Below are 18,033 nucleotides of genomic sequence, written 5' to 3'. Positions count from 1 at the left end.
GCATCCACCTACAAAGTTAAATGTGGTCAACTATGACATTTCTACTTCTGCTTTTCTAAATGAGTAAGAACTGTTTTTATCTTTGTTTTTTAAAGATCTACAATACCAAATACTACTTTTTTGAGGGAAGGGGATTTGAGGTAGGGTCTTACTCTAGCCTAGGCTGATCTGGAACTCACTCTGTAGTCCCAGGTTGGCCTTAAATTCCAGAGATTCTACCACCTTTGCCTCCCCAGTGATGAGATTAAAGGTGTACTTCACCAAATACTATTTTGTTCTTTTTCTTTTTTTTTTTTTCTAGGTAGGGTCTCACTCTAGCCCAAGTTGACCTGGAATTGTATGTAGTCTCAGGTGGGCCCCAAATTCATAGTGATCCTCCTACCTCTGCCTCCTGAGTACTGGGATTAAAGGTATGCGCCACCACTTCCGGCCCAAATACTATTTTTAAAACACAGTAGATAATACTCTTGTATAAGAGGACAAAACTTTGGAAATGGCTAAAAGACTATTTTCGGCTTCTAGGTTGGAAGAAGAGGTATTACTTAATATTTATAAGAAGTACATCTAGATATCTTGCAGATGTGAGCTTGACAGTTTAATGCCTCTGTGGAAGCAATATTCTATCATGTTTTTAAATGACCTGAACATGCTAACAATGTGTCTCAAAATAAAGTCTATGATGTAAAATAAGTCACAAGAGAATAGAAAGCAAGCCTCCATTAATATCCTTTCAAATTATGTGCCAATACATAATGGAAAATATCTGAGAAAATTTATGACCAAAAGTTAACCTATTTCCTTGTGGAATTGGAATAGAATGAACTTAGAGTTTCTACTCAAAGAGGGAATTTTTAGTTTTAGTTTTTTATAATACTTAGATTTTTAATATTTTTTATTTTTATTTATTTATTAGAGGGAGAGTGAGAGAATGGGTGCACCATGGCCTCCAGCCACTGCAAATGAACTCTAGATGCATGTGCCACCTTGTGCATCAGGCTAATGTGGGTCCTGGGGAACATAACCTGAATCCTTTGGCTTTGGTAGATAGAAGAGAGAGTTCCCATAGCATTCTTCACCAAGTTTCTTCCTTGTTAACATATCACATTACCAAGGTAACATAGATTTTACTACATTTCTGTTAAACTTTAGACTGTATTTGTATTTCACTTGTTTTCCCATTAATGTCCCAACTGACACACCACGTTGCATTTAATTGTCATATCTCCTTAATCTCTTCTCATTGGTCACATTAAGATTTTTTTTGTAACCTTGACAAACCTAAGGAATTTAGGCCATCTATAGGACATCAGTTAAGATGTCCCCAATTTCAATTTTTCTGATGTTTTTCTCGTGATTAGAATGGGTTATGAGTTGGGCATGGTGGTGCACACTTGTAATCACAGCACTTATGACAAAGGACAATCAGAAGTTAAAGGTCATCCTCAGCTGCATAGTGAGTTTGAGGCCAGCCTGGACTACAGGATACCCTGTGAGGAAAAAAAATGGGTGTATGGAGTTGGGGAATTTGTCATAATGATGACATACCCATCTCACCACATCACATCATTGATAAAAGGATAATCATACATCACTGGGGATATTAATATTCCTTATTTGGTTAAGATTATGTTTTTTTCATTTCTCCACTATAAAGTTATATTTCCCCTGTCAATATCCTGTTTTCTTTGAAAGCAAATTGCTAAATCTAACTCACCCATAGAGTAGATTAATCTCTTCCTCCTGAAGATGGGAGTACTTGCATGTATAATTTGGAATTATCTTGTAAGAAATATTTGAGTCTTCTGTTTATTTAATCACATTTTTGTACTGTGCAATCATATGTATTGTTTTGTGTGTTTTTAAGTTATAAATTAATACTATGTTGTTTATTAGATTTGGCCAGTAAAAGCTCTTTTAGTTTGACTCCTGTCCCCCTTTTGAACTGTTCACCCTTTGGGGGCTAATTGAGGTTTTTATTTTATTTCATTATTTGTTTATTTGAAAGAGAGAATAAGTATGGGCATGCCAGAACCTCATGCCACTGCAAACAAACTGCAGACACATGTACCATTTTGTGAGTCTGGTTTTACGTGGATACTGGGAAATCAAATCAGGCATCAGGCCTTATGAGCAATTGCCTTTACCCACTGAGCCATCTCTCCAGTCCCATCCTTTTGTGGTTTGAATACGTCCTTTTCCAAATTATATAAAACTTATGCTTATCTTGAATTTTTCCTTGCACTTGTCCTAGAATTAGTCATTTCCCCCAAACAGCTCTGGTTGTTTTTGTTAAAGAATGATATATAAAATCTGTGATCTGGTTAGTTTGTTGAGGAAGTGAGTTAGAGCATCACATTTCCTAACACAGAACCTAACACAAAGATTAACACACAGAGCATCAATCAATGAAGATGCCATCATTGTTGGTGTTATTACTATGCACACTTACAATACATTGTAACTTCCAGATCTTAGTCCAAAATGGCATCCCACCAGTCATAGTGTCAAGCCTTATATGCTCACAGACATTTGGGTATTTCAGAGACTCGGGTCCTTATAAGCCAAGGAAATTGATATTTGTCCCTCCCTGGCCCAACAACCTGCAGTCTTGGTCCATAAAATATTTTTCTTTCTTTCCAAGCCATAAAATCTTCGATGGAAAAGATTTCTTTTACTTTTTTTAGTTTAAATTAAATATTTTGAAGGGCATTTAAAACATAAGTACTTCTCCATACAAGCCCGAGTCACATAGATAGATCTGTATGGTGCAGTTTTGAATTCCTGCCAAAAATAGCTGTTGTTTTGAAGTACTGCAATGTCATCTCCTTGGAAATGGATATTGTCCTACAGAGAGGTTTAAAAAAGGTACTTTCAGATAACTCCTACTATATAAAGCACCAATGTCATTGTTCTTACTTGGCAATAGGCAACAGAGTCCTTTTATGAATGAAACCAGTAGCAAGGGTCCTAAGAGTGTGACTTAAAGGGATTTCTACCTCAATCACTCCTGCTGGGAGTGTGGCTGCCAGGAATCATCTGGAACAAGAATCAGATGATGGTCCTGAGGATCTGTGAGGAAGATGCAGGCCTTGGGAGATGAGAAGAGGCCTGAGGGAGACACCAGGACCACATGGACCTTTCAGGAAGTTCAATGGGCTCTGCCGTGTTGCTGCCTGAGGAGCACTGTGAAAAACTCACCCGGACTAGACAGAGCCCGCAGGGCCATGTGGCTTCACTAAATGTCCTCTAGCCACTGGAAAAGGTATTCCAGTTTCCCTGAGGAAAAACATAGTATGAGCCAAAGTAAACAAAGCCACCTTTGGGGAATTTAAGAACTCAGCCTTTTGGGAGGAATTTTCATCTTCTAAGGAAGAGGTTCAAGAAGGACCAGAAGATACAGAGTCCTTACTTTCTACAATCAGAATATTGCCAAGTAAACTTCAAATTCCACTAAAAATAGCAAACTGTCAAAATGGGTTACATTTCAAGGAAAAATATCTCACACTTGCCATCAAAGAAACAAATACTCACTTCATAAGCATGGATATTCAAAATATGCCTTTGGTATAAAATTCAGATGTAGGTATCCATGACTAAAATACAGTTTGCAACTAACTGAAAAGCTACTTTAATTATTTCCCTCATTTATGGGGTTGTATATTCTGGCCAAACAACTATGTCATCATGTTCCTTTGATTTGCTTCCCTCCTCCCTTGGCTAAAACATTCTTATTTATTTTCATTAGGACATTTTAAATAGGAACAGGCAAGGGCTGACTTCTGTGGCCTGCTATTCTTCCCATTGGCTGCATTTATCAAAGATTCTTTCAAAATTCACCAATCTATCAATCAGATTTACAGCTAAGGGTCCATGATTTAAAGAAAAGTAAACAACTATTACAAAAGGAAACTTGGATTTATTAAGGGGAGAAGTAAAGAGAGAAGTGGGAGAATCAATTTAGTTTTCAAGGAACCTGAGAATCCAGCTCCCTCACTGGAGACCATGGAGAAGACGACGCTGGTGCTGCCCCAAGCCACCCTTGCTGTCTGTGGAGGAGCTGAGGGTAACCAGATGCTGCACCTAACCATCAGCCACAAGGGTCTCTTGGCATTCCACATGGGACAGCAATAATCACACAAGGGTGTTTAGAACCTTCACGAGGATCTATGCCGAAGAAAATTCATTATCCACATGCTGAACACAGTCATATTGCCTCCTCATGGGTTCTGTGGATTCATTCATTCATGAGATATGCGCTTGGCCCTGTGTACATATTCAAAATACATTAAGGGGTGTTTCTGTTGATAAAAGCTCTAAAAATAATTGCCTTGGTTTTAGGTTTGGATTTGAGGAGAAATTGAGTTTTCTTCTGTGGGGAGTAATAATCTTATCCCACTCCTTATGAGTAGGTAAAATAATAACAATTTTCACTCAAATGCTCACTCTGTGCTAGTAACTTTGTATAATGTACTTCATTTCATCACATGAAATGGATATTGTCCTCAGTTCATACTGTGGGGAGACAAGGCTCTAAAAGCCTCAGGGTCACAGATGGCCTCATTTAAGCATGAAGAAGGACCTCCAGCCCGCTCTGTTTCCATCCAGCGTTCAGGTCCAGAGTGTCAGCAGATGGGGAGAATCAAGAAAGAAACTCGCCCATTGCTTCAAGGTGCTGCCGTCTCCTGCTTTCTCTCCATACATACGTGTGACTGGATATGAGCAGGCTAAACCCCACAATAGAAACCCCTCACTGACACAAGCTACTGGAAAATCACTTTTGCCCTGGTAACATATCATTTCTACCACCAGTTGAGGTTCTAGGTCATTTTTTAAAATAAAAATTTTGTTTTCTCCCTGAGCTGGTGAGTGGCATTCAACTTAATATGTCTTGTTTGGCTATCATGGCATATGTGATATTTACATAAGGATGGCATATGAAAGATCTAAGGACCAGAGAAAGACATTGTGGTGGTTTGAGTCAGGTATTCCCCCATAAACTTATGTGTTCTGGACGCTAGGTCCCCAGCTGGTGGCAATTTGGGAATTGGATCTTCCTAGAGGCAGAGTATTGTTAGGGGCAGGCTTATGGGTACTACAGCCAGGTCCCCCTTGCCAGTGTTTGGTGCACACTCCTGCTGCTGTTGTCCACCTGATGTTAACCAGGAGGAGATATCCACCCTCAGTTCATGCTCTCATTTTCCCCTGCCATCATGGAGTTTCCTCTCAAGTCTGTAAGCCAAAATAAACCCTTTCCTCCTACAAGTTGCTCTTGGTTGGGTATCTTCTGCCAGCCATGTGAAGCTCACTACAGTAGACATCATTCTAGTTATCATGATTTGCAATTATTTTCTCCATTTGTTAAAAGTAAAATATATGGGGCTGGAGAGATGGCTTAGTGGTTAAGCACTTGCCTATGAAGCCTAAGGACCCCAGTTCGAGGCTTAATTCCCCAGGACCCACATTAGCCAGATACACAAGGCGGCTCACGTGTCTGGAGTTTGTTTGCAATGGCAGGAGGCCCTGGCGCACCCATTCTCTCTCTCTTTCTCTCTCTCTCTCTCCCTCTTTCTGTCGCTGTCTGTCACTCTCAAATAAATAAATGAAAATACCAAAAAAGGTAAAATATATGGATTTATTAATCTGCAAGACAAATAAACAAAATACTGTTAACCAAGCAAAGAACCCAAGACTGACTCAGTAAAAACAAGATGAATGTGTTTCTTTTTAAGCTGGTTATACTATCTTTCTCTTGGTCCTCTGCTTATTAAATGGTTCATTTTAAGTTTAGTCAAACATCCAAATGTTGGGGCTAGGGAGATGGCTTAGTGGTTAAGGCACTTGCCTGCAAAGCATAAGGGCCCAGGCTCAATTCCCCAGTGCCCATGTAAGCCAGTTGCACAAGGTGGTGCGTGCTTCTGGAGTTTGTTTGCATTGGCTAGAGGCCCTGTCATGGCCATTCTCTCTCTGTCTCTGTCTCTCTCTCTCTCTCTCTCTCTCTCTCTCTCTCTCTCTCTCTCTCTCTCCCTCTTTCTCTCTTTCTCTCAAATAAACAAAAATAAATAAAAATCAAAATGTTGGGTTGAAGTGATTGCCCAGTGGCTAAAGGCACTTGCTTGCAAAATCTGAGGGCCTTGGTTCAATTCCCTAGTGCCCACATAAAGCCAAATTCACAAAGTAGCACATGTGTCTAAAGTTCATTTATAGTTGCAGGAGGCTCTAGCATGCTCATACAGTCATTTTCTCTCGTTCTCTCTCTCTCTCTCTCTCTCTCTCTCTCTAGTAAATATTTTTAAATCCTATTATCACTTATTTCTCAATTAGTATCTTATTTCATCAGTTTAATGCTTCATTAGGTTTTAGAGTATATTGCCCCTGTTTTGTGGCTGTTTTGACTTTTGCCTTTGTTTCCTGATTTGGCCCTATTTTTTGGAGCAGCTGTCCTCTGAGGCTGGTGTTTAAGCAATTTGAAGCTGCACAACACTCCCAGCCAATGCTGAAGAAATGAGCATTCTCTCTAGCTCCTTGCTACACTGCCCACCTTTTGTCCTTACTACTCCTTTTATTTTATTTATATTTAATTAACAATAGCAATAAGAAGTAATTGTTTGAACTATATTTGAAACATCTGTTTTATTTTTACATGTATTTTATACCACATACAACCCTCAGGTTTTAATTATTACAAATTGACCTGCCTGTAAAAGTGACTACTATGACAATCCAGAGATCATTCTCTTTTAATTCACAGAAACATGCAAAACATACAGGGCACTATTTGAATTAGCTATAAAAAGTGAAATTTGAGGCATGATGGCACTTGAGAGGGAGAGGTAGGAGGATCACCATGTGTTTGAGGCCAGCTTGGGACTACAGAGTGAGTTCCAGGTCAGCCTGGGTTAGAGTGAGACCCCACCTCAAAAATACAAACAAAAGAGTGACATGCAAATAGATTACTTTACAATGGGCATGTCAGAGGCGATGCAGTGTCATTTGGTTTTAGAGAGGGCTATTTATGGCAATGTAACTGGATTAAAGTGTGGCACAGACATGAAGACCTGGGGGGCTACTAGTAAGGAGGAAAGTGGTGGGTGTAGCCTTGTGCTAAGTGACCCTAAACGGAACTGGGAGGGGGAGAAATGCAACATGAGCTCGGGAATGGTGATTTTGAATGAGCCAGCAAAGATAGTAAGTCATGAGGAAAACATTTGAATCAAGAAGTCAAGTAAGGAGGACAGAAGGTGACAGAGCACCTACCCTCAGGTACACGGGAGCGTCCTCTTAGGGAACATCCGAACGAGAGGGAAGTAATCTGGACTGCCTAGCAGAGCCAAACAGCACAATGTCCAACCTGTAAGAAGCTCTCCAAGTAATATCCCCGTGTGGTTCTATGGTTGTCTTTATGCATCAGAATGGGGGCAGGGATGAAGGAAAAGAGGGTACCCACATATGACGTATCCATACAATATATGTTGTCAATAATAAAATACTAAATGATTTTTTCTATAACAGTTGGTGGACTTTTGATGCATTTATTGATTGTTGACTACCAGTGAGATTATCTGAAATAGTGGTTCCATGGTTTGTACAGTCATGGACATGGTGAACATCAGGACTATTATTATGGAGTGCAGAGCTCTTAGAGTTCAATCCATGAAGACTCCATGCTCAGGTAAGAGACAGCAACCTACATCTGCTGGGTTCCTATTTGTTCACATTGTACAAATGCATCATTCACACGAATCTGTGGCACAGCCTCTTCTCTCTGGGACACAATGAGCAAGGATGTTTCCCCTGCCATGAGGTCCAGAAGCTAGTCACAGCTGTCTTTATCATTATAAACAGTGACATTGGGTCTGGGCTTTGGAATATTAGCATGGCTGGGACTGCCTTGCTGGAGAAAGGTTCATTATACATATTGACTATAATTCCCTTTTTAATTAAAAAAATGTGAACTCTTCCTACAGTAATATAATCTCAAATTATACCCCATACACACACATACCTCCTTGAGAGAGGGAATGAGGAGGAAAAAAAAAGGATAGTGCCAAAAAGACATACCCAGCCAGCTTAAGGTTGTATAATTTAAATGAGTTAAACAAAGAGGTGATAAAAGTAATCAGGTAGTAAACAAAGGGCAAGAGAATTGCTATAAACATTGAGCCAATAGGATGGTTAATTAGCTTGCTTTGCAAAGAAGATTTGATTTCTCCCTTGAAAGCAATGGTGATGACAAATACGCCTGGTCTACCAGAGATCTTCAGGTCTAATGTACAGTGTCCCTCCTGGCCTATAAAAGAAGCACCGAATTGCTGTGTATACTGCTGGGTGGCTCAAGGGTTTTGCTCTGTGTTGTTTTAAAAACAATGGTCCCTTAGATTTTTTAAGCTGTGTAGGAGAATTTCTCAGAGGTTAAAGGCACTTCCTTCCAAAGGGGCCACAGAACTGACCACACAATCTCCAGTGCCCTCTTCATCCGTGTGCCAGGCTCATGACCATGACCCTGCCCTGATCCCTCATCCAAACAGTGTCAGCTGCAGGCCAGGTTTAGCCATGTATTTGCCACTATCTTATGCTGAAAGTTCCACATTCTTTCCCTGGTTTTACTTGTGACTCCAGCACATATTGCAAGGTGGCTGCATGCTTTATGGCAGAGAAAAACTTAACTTACAGAGGAAACTGTCTCTCCTTTAATCTCACTAAGTCTTAAAACCATCTCAAAGATTTAGATGTTAATGGGCATATATGCTTGCAGAAAAGAAATCTTGGCATACTCGTTCTTTCCTTTTTCATTAAAGCCCTTTGTTATTGTTGTTGTTGTTGTTGTTTGTTTGGGGGAGTAGGGTCTCACTCTAGCCCAGACTGACCTGGAATTTACTATGTAGTCTCAGGTTTTCCTCAGACTCATAGCAATCCTCCTATCTTGGCTTTTCGAGTGCTGGGATTAGAGGCATATGCCACCATGCCCAGTGGAAGTGCCTTATTAATTCAAAACACCTAAAATTCAGTTACTATCCATTTTGAAGTGATTAGAAGTGATATCCTCCTGCAGTCTTCACACTCAAGACCCATGTACAGAGAAGGGTATTTTAAATTGCAATCAAGTCAATCTGAAAGTTTGGTTTTTTTTTTTTTTTTCATTCTCCTTAGATTCCAATCTACACACCCCTATGCACAAAGTGTTGTTATGGTTTGAATCTGGGATGTCCCCCACGGGCTCCTACTTTGAGCACCGAGCCTTCAACCTATGGGAGGTCATGAAAGGAACATTTGGGACTCAAGACATATTTGGTAGATGAAGTGAGCCTTTGGCAGTCATACCCACCTCTGATTCCAGTCCAGCCCCCCGCTTCTTGATCCAAGATGTGAGGGGCCACCACCGTGCTCCTGTCACCATGGAGTGGGCTGACCCTGTGCCTTCCCATCTGTACCGTGATGACCCAAAATAAGCTTTTCGTCCCTTAAGTTGCTTTTGTCAGGTATGCTCTCTCAGAGATGAGAAAGGTAACTATTACAAATGTGGACCTGGAAACTTTCAGAAAAATACAGTTAAAATTCATGAGTTCATGGGCTGGGGAGATGGCTTGGTGGTTAAGGTGCTTGCCTGCAAAGCCTAACCACCTGGGCTCAATTCTCCAGAATCCATGTAAAGCCAGATGCACAAAGTGGCTCATGCATCTGAAGTTTGTTTGCACTGGCTGGGGACCCTGGCATACCCATATTCTCAGCCTCTTCTCTTCTCTTCTCTTTTCTTCTCTCTCTCTTTCTCCCTCCCCCCCCCTTGCAAATAAATAAAAAAAATATTTTTAAATTTCATTAGTTCAAATGACTGTTTTGTGTATTTCCATTTGAAGTGAGGCTTGACTAGCATGCTAGGATAAATATGTAGGTCTGTCACATTGCATAGCACACACCACCACCCACTGACTACGTTCCCAGGATGCTGGACTTGAAGAGTTTCTTGGGAAAGTCGTTTTTAAAGGTAAGAAACATCTCTCTTTAAAAAAATCTTATGGATAGGCTGGAGAGATGGCTTAGCGGTTAAGTGCTTGCCTGTGAAGCCTAAAGACCCTGGTTCGATTTCCCAGGACCATGTTAGCCAGATGTACAAGAGGGCACACGAGTTTGTTTGCAGTGGCTAGAAGCCCTGGCATGCCCATTCTCTCTCTCTCTCTCTCACTCTCTCTCTCTCTCAAATAAATAAATAAAAATAAACCAAAAAAATTTTTTTTAATTTTTAAAAAAATTTCATGGAGTGGAAAGATTGCTTAGTGGTTAAGGCATTTGCCTACAAAGCCGAAGGACCCAGGTTTGATTTCCCAGGACCACGTTAGCCAGATGCACAAGGTGATGCGTGCTGGAGGCCCTGGCACACCCATTCTCTCCCTCTCTCTCTCTCTCTCTCTCTCTCTCTCTCTCTCTCTCTCTCTCTCTCTTATAAATAAATAAAAATTAAGTAAATAAGTAAAAATATTTTAAAATTTTAAATCTCTCCTTAATTGACCTATCATGCATATTTCCTACTTAAACATATCAGTTTTGTCAAATGGGATATAAATACACTTTTTGAGTGATTGCAGTTATATTTCTCAGAATAGCTTATTCCAAAAAGAGACTAATTGTCATACTGGCCATGTCAACATCCAGCAAGATTCTAACCCAACCCAAGCAGGAAAACTATGAAAAGAGCTATATGGCTTATATATGGAGAGTCCATCACACGGAGCTTCATGGACACGTATGAAGCTACACATATGAGCACAGATAATGGGTTTACCTGTTAGCACATGGGAAAGAAATAAACAGAAGTCATATTGTAGTATCAGAGGAAGAGAAATTATTCTAAACAAATTTACCTGTTTCTGCTTGTTTTCCCCTATAGAATTCAATGGAGAAAGGGATTTTCACCTGCCTTATGTTTTGTTATGGTGCCCAACAATGTCTACCACACAGAAGATACTCAACAAATATTTGTTGAATTGAATCTACAGGATCAATGTAACTTGCTTTCACTTATGCTAGACTTGGAAATGAAAAGAATGAGAGACAAGTAATAGGACCACCACCTTCCCTAAATTCTGCTGGCTATGTTATCCCCTAATGGGCACTGCACGCCTGTGGTCAGTTTGCCTTGAAGCTCTGATGCCTGCTAACCAACCTCTCAGTCCTGCATCTCATTCAGACGTGAGCTTAAACTTCCTTGAAGCAGTCTAGGACAAAGGTTAACTTCTTCCCAGAACCTAGAAAAGGCTAATGTGCCTGTGAAATAATATTTCTAAGCATCCACCCTCCAGAATCAATATCAACATGCTATCAGCATGCATTAGCCCCACACTCAAACAAAGAACAGCCCCTAGAGCCTAGTAATGGCACAGGGTGTGGACAGCTGGGATGGGCAAGGTGATGCAGAGGTAAGTGTATCAACATGAGGCTTCTGGGCTAGGGCACAAGACTGTCGTGTCTTGTACTCCATCAGACAACATTTAGTTTCATCCACTAGCACATTCAGCAAAATAAGCCCTCTTATTATTTTCTTGACTCCAAAGATGGATTCATATTACATTCTTCAAGCTGCAAGAGAAGTTTCTGTTTCCAGTCTTGGCTGATATTACCAGGGAATGTAAATGTCTTAAAGTTAGCAGAGCGCTACACGTGTCACTGAGAAGACAGATACCACAAGTGTGAATTGCTAAGCAAGGACTCAGGTAAGATCAGCTGTCAGTGAAACTCCACCATGCCTGCAATATTCATGTAGTGCTTTCTATACACAGGTCTTGCTAAGATGATTTTATCAAGCAAGGGTCGGGGCACAAGGGCTGAGCATCAATTCTGCCTCACTTTAATCTCTAAGATCAGAGTAAATATTCACACTTGACCGAGACTCACAATCATGTTTAGAGTAAAACCAATCTTAATACGGCAGGTGAGATTTTGTTCTACGTATGAAATCTGATTTTCTAATTCAAGTGAGGAGGGGTGGGGCAGGAGTGGCAGAGTAGAGAGGCCATGTCTCTATGGTATGTAGACTTAAGATGTCATAAAGCTGGGACGGCTGTGAGTAAGCATGCAGGCTTTGCAGCCAGGACGCACTGATTTGGAATCCTGACCCAGTCTTTCAGTAACTATGTGACTTTAGCCAAATATGTAACCTGTCTCAGAAGGGATTCTGGAAAATTTGAGCCATAGCACTTAATCCTATGAAGTAAGGTTGCGACTCTCTATCTCACAATGTCATCACAAGTGAGGCAACCACACAGCTTCATCTAGCAACAGATAGATAAAAAGTGGAATAATGCTAGCTGTGTCTATTAAGATTATTATTTTTACCATTCCCATCATGGCCTTGCTATCTACAGAGAGCTTAATTTTTATAACTTTGTAATTTAGTAACAAAAGTCATAACCAAAAGAATAGTAGAGGCTGACTTCTTGAGAAGCTCATGTAGTCTAAACGTGCCCACAAAATAAGCATAGCTTGATAATCGTTCGGTCATTAGTGAGAAACAAAATTCTTTGAATTCCAGAAATTGTCACTTGAGCCACCAATAAATCAAGCCATAGAGCAATCTCTCTTTCTCTGCTCCCCCACCCACCACACACACACACACACACACACACACACACACACACACACACACTATCTACCCCTTGGGAATATATTAAAACTATGGCAACTGAAATAGCCGAATCCAGTAATTAAGACACAGCTAATCAGAGAGCAGCGCAGGCTGTGGCCCTCTGAGAAGACACCGAGCCTCAGGATGATAGCTCCCACTACCAGGGCTTTGTTCTTCTGGAGCAAAGAAAAACAAAACAAGAGAATGAAGTTGAAGGCCCGGCCTGCCTCCGGCACACCTGGGGGCAGGGAGCATGGCAGGCCCTCCTGACTGCGTCAGCCCACGCCCACCAGGGCCCTTCTCCACCCTCAAAGCATGACTTCACTTTTTCTAACGCTGCCCTGAAGGAATCTGGCCTCTGCGATTTCCAGTAATTGTACACATCACCGGTGATGAGGCAGCAGCTAAGAGCACCGTTAGACAAAAGAGACAGCAATTAAGCAAGTAGCATACCCATTAAAACACTGCCTTTTGGTTATGTTTCACTCCTAGCAATTCATGCTACCCAACACATATTTTTTCATTGCTTGTCACTGGAAGCAATACTTTGAGAGGGATTCTAGTGGGCACTGAGTGATTCTCCCCAGACTTGTACTCCAGCCCCTAGACTCTTTCCCTTCCCCCATTACCATCTCACACACCTCCCTGCCACCTAGAGCTTTGGGCTTAGCTATGTTCACACCCAGCAGTCCCAGCAGAGGTTTCTGCTCACATTATGCAACACACAAAGGTAGGCAATGAACATCCATGCTCCTAAGTGCTTGTAATAAAGCTAGGCTAAGCCGACCTCTCCCATCCCGTGGAGCTGCACATCAACCACATGAGCTTAAAGGACCAAGAGTAGCATGCGTGCGGTGTAGCATAAACAAACTAATTAAAATCCAAGGTCTTGCACTCCAGTCTAGTGCCTAATGAAACAGATATGTTCAACTGTGTGCAGAAAAAATAAAAATTGCCCCAAGCTAGCTAGAGGTATCACTTTTCCTACTTCCTGTGAATGTCTGTTTCAGGCTCAATAAACAGCCTAAATGAAAAGAAACTAAAGGGACACCATTCTTTCCTGTAAGACTTTATAAATGAAAACTATCAGCTTGGCAGCCCTGAGCCCCAAGACCACTCCCTGATTGTAAGTGGGCATACTGATCAATTAAGCTGACATGTGCCTCCTCCCTTCTCTCCCCTCGCAGCAATCAGCTGCACCAGGGAAATCCATCTCATTTCCCAAAACAAAAGGCGACACACTGCTCCTGAGTGACCCTGCTTGGCTGTAAGTTTTTTAGAAAAAAAAAAAACAAGAATGAAGATGTGTAAAGACAAAGCTATGGAGTGGATATAAGCAACACACATTGACCTGAGTTTCACATGGAGCTGAGCTCCAGAGAGCTGTATTCCTGGCAGTCATTGGGGATCCTGACATTTATCTGTCATACTGGTTTGGGGCTAAAGTTAAGCAAGCTGTACCAGTGTCCCTTCCAGAGGTTCCAAAGGGTTACTTTTGACTGCAACCTCAACACATAGGAGACTTGTCCCTTTTTTTTGAAAACAACTCCAGCTATTTCATAAACTAGCTGGTGATAGAAAAATACTGTAGCAGTCCCTCAACTGTGGAGGACATGAATTAGAGAAATACCACACAAATGAAAAGATACTAATAATCTCATGTGGTTTAGGTCTTTCTGCTTGTGATAATTCCTTCCGGATCCCCTGCCACCTCAGAGTCATGTCAAATGCTTATTCAGCATTCATTTCTTTGCCATGGAGAAACTGAAACCCAACCAAGGTAAATACTGAATTTCATCGCAAGACACTAAATATTTCATAAATCACACGAGCAAATGGGGCCAATTAGCTGTGCCCCATAAAAAAGAAACATATATCTTTATAATGTTTAGACACTGTGAGCTACTCATTTTAGAGATTACTTAAGGTTTGCAAGGGAAAATTATCTTATGTTTATTAAAAATGTCCATGAGAACACCAAAAATAACAAATAGGGATGGAACAAGAATCATTGTTCATATTTTGATTCCTATATGATTCTTATAGGTCTTTGTCTTAATCCGGCAGCCTGAAAAACAGATCTAAGCAAAACAACCCTTCTTCCCCTGGTCCATTTTAAGCAGTCAACATCCCCCAGTCTCTGCCTTATCAGATACGGACTATCCAGCAAAACAGCCACGCAATTAAGGCCCAGACATTTAACACTCACCATCTCCTGCTCCCACCGTCTTCTTTTGATGTTTACAGCACATCTGTAGGATGCAATACTAGGAAATGCCTTGTTTGACCTGCTGCATGATGCTGTGACATCAGTTCAGATGATGCAGCTCATTATGGGAAAGACTGCTGTTGCTATGGCAACTGGGATGTGCTAGGAATCCTTGCTGCATTTCCAGTGGAGCCTGAGACAATACGGAAGCCCTGTAAGGAACAGACAATATGCAAAATTCAGACTAAAGAAGAAGGCTTCTCATTGGACTAAAATCTGTAAGTCTAAATGGTACTTCCTGTAAGCCCTTTGAAAAACAAATTAAAAATTGCCTCCTTCATTGTTGTTACATATTTAGGATAAAAGGAGAGTAGAATATAGATGTAAGACTGAACAGATAAAACCTTTCATGTTTCCATGTTGGGTAATTTGATCGCTTTTTCTTCCCCAGTAGTAGCATTATGATACCTTTTAAAAAGTTATTGATAAGAATTTTTGCTCATCTGTAAAAGACCAAAAGAACAAAACAGGGAGTGAAAAATAATTTACAGCATAATAAACAGCTGACTAGGTGATTCTATGTCTAAAGAAAACAGACTTTAATTCTCCAAACATGGACAAAACCTGGGCCAACTAAGTCTGCCCTGATCATTCTCCCTGATGGACACCAGCCCACAGAACCTCTCTCACACAGTAACTCAGCTATCACCAGAGCTTCATGGAGCAGTGGAAGAAGGTCTGGATTCTGGAGAGACACACCACACTATACTCAACTTCTAGGGACCCTTCCCTTGGCTTGCTTACAGAGAACTCTTCTTATTCATGGCCAAAATACACGTCTTTTCTGGGATTAAACCTGGTGATTGAAACACGTGGCAGACGGGCTAGAAACTTCCCAACTCACTGGCATTCTAAACAGATGGGGTTTTCTTCTTTTGGGAGCAGTAAGACTCTCTACTATACAGGTTAAGTCCCTCCTCCACAGAAGGTGGAACTGTATAAGCCACATTTCAACAAGACTAGGGAGGCATTTCCTCAGTTGGTGAAAAAAAAGGCAGGTCCAAAATAATCTTGTCTGCAGCATAAACAAACATCATGTTGTGACCAGTGAGAGGAAGGAGACATGGAAGAGCGGCCCATCTCCTGCATAGTCAATACTCAGGCCTCTGACAAAGGAAGGCAAATCAAGCTGACCTGTATCCACTTTCCCTTCACAAATTTGAGGAAAAGTAACCTTCTAAAAGCTCAATCAATAATGAGACAATTATATTGTCCCCTCCTGGTAGAGATTTAAGCAGCACTGTTAATCAACAGCATGGGGGCTGGGGCTGCAGCGGTAGAAGGAGATCAGGCAGCGTCTCTGTAAATAGGAGCTGATAAAATGCAGGAGAGGTGCCAAGATCCTAGCAGGGTGCACCCCCAGCCTTGCACAGAGCAGCCCTTCCCTGGATGTGAAGCCCAGATTGTTCTTGCTTCCCCTGATCCAGGACTAGGAGAGCAAGACAAGGAGGGAAAACTGCCCGTCCGGGTCATTCAGGTTCTCTGCAGCAGAGTGGAGCAGAGAAACTACTCCCTCTATGGTCTTAGACTACCGGCCACACACCCACACAGAGTGAGGCGGACAGGCAGCCACTCCAGAGCAAAGAGCACTGACCTGGGATTCAGCAAACCCAATGTGATGCCAGCTCCTCCTAGAACATCTGTGTGACTGTAGACTAGTCAACTAACCTCTCTGAACCTCAAGGTTTCACCTGCAAGAGGTTACTATTGCTTTCCAGGGATTTGCTAGTAGTGCTAACTTGTTTCTTGAAGTGATACAGATCAAAGTTAGGCTGCCTTGACTGATCCCTAACCCTGTCTGCTGTCAACTGACTGCAGTTGGGTTCTCAGAAGAACCCCTCAGCCTCTAGAGAAAGTGGAATGGAAGCTGTGATGTCAGTCCAAGATCAAGCTCTCCACAGACAAACCCTAGGCCCTGTGACCAGGTGAGGGCAGATCAACAGATGAATGGATAAAGAAAAAGTGCTATATATACACAAAAGAGTTTAATTTTGCTGTAAAGAAAATGGATGAAACTGGAGACCCTTGTGTTAAGCAAAATAAATGAGATTCAGAAGAAAGAAAAACACATTTTCTTTCATATGTGAAATCTAGATTTAAATATATATGTATATGACATGAGAATAGAAGGTGAACAAGGAGATAAAGGGACATGGGAGTGTAAGGGGGGAAGATAAGACATTGCATGCTTTCTCTTACATGTAGAATGTGTGTGTGTGTGTGTGTGTGTGTGTGAGAGAGAGAGAGAGAGAGACAGAGAGAGAGAGAGAGAGAGAGAGGAAAGTGAAAAGGAGAATATCTAAGAAGGAAGAAGGGTACCAGTGAGGAAGGAGAGGAGTGATGGATCGGAAGCAAATATTAGCAAATAATAAGCCTACATGTATGTAAAACTAAAATAAAAAATTTTTAAAATTACAAATACTTGCAAAAATAAAAAAGGAGAGGGTAGGATAGGATCATTTGTCCAATGCATGAATATGACCTTTTGGAATAAGAAGAATCTTGTTAATCTTCTTTGCCAGCTACAAGACATGGTGGGAAAGAATGGATGGCTCAAAAAAAAAAAAAATCTGAGGTTAACAACTATTAATATCTGCAAAACAGTGCATGCTGTGGGGAAGGTATGAACTAGACTAGTGGCAAACTCTTGGTTGATGGTCTAGCTTTAATTAGCCCGGGGAAACTGGCAGGCCACTTAGCCTGTCTCAGATTCGCCATCTGTCAAATGAGGAACAATCACTCTGCTTACCTAGCATTGCCATTATAGCCCCAAAACTAAATCGTGACAGACATGATGGCTCAAAACTATAATCCTAGCATAGGGAAAGCTGAGGCAGGAGGATTACAGATTTAAGGACCCACATAATGAGACACTGTTTCAATGGGAGGGAGGAGAGGAAGGAAAAGGGAAGGAGGAACAGAGGGAGGGAAAAAAGTAAAATACCATATTTGTAAGAACTTTAAGAGAAAGATATTGGCTTAGAAAAAGACATAATCTGAATATCAGCCTTCAAATGGAGTTTAAAAATATTTCTTTCTCATCTAGGCTTTCTAGAAATGGGCTCTTCCATTAATCTTTAAACTGTATTTCTCACACATTTTATTTTATCTAAAAGCTATCTTAAATATCTTCCCTCCGCTCAAGTTACTA

General features: G+C 41.1%; 1 protein-coding gene across 2 annotated transcripts in view; it reads right to left on the bottom strand.

The window, feature by feature from the left end:
* Akap6 (A-kinase anchoring protein 6) overlaps window positions 1-15,002 on the bottom strand; it is a 491,862-nt gene extending 476,860 nt beyond the window's left edge. For both annotated transcript variants that reach the window (XM_045154209.1, XM_004661860.2), the window contains exon 1: window positions 14,823-15,002. The gene's annotated coding sequence lies outside the window, so the exon portion shown is untranslated. The remainder of the gene's footprint in view (window positions 1-14,822) is intronic.
* Window positions 15,003-18,033: the final 3,031 nt, after the last annotated feature.

This window comes from Jaculus jaculus, chromosome 7 (genome assembly GCF_020740685.1).
Source record: "Jaculus jaculus isolate mJacJac1 chromosome 7, mJacJac1.mat.Y.cur, whole genome shotgun sequence".
Lineage (NCBI taxonomy): Eukaryota > Metazoa > Chordata > Mammalia > Rodentia > Dipodidae > Jaculus > Jaculus jaculus.
The sequence above is the reverse complement of the archived record's forward strand: the minus strand, read 5'-3'. Positions and strand labels throughout refer to the sequence as shown.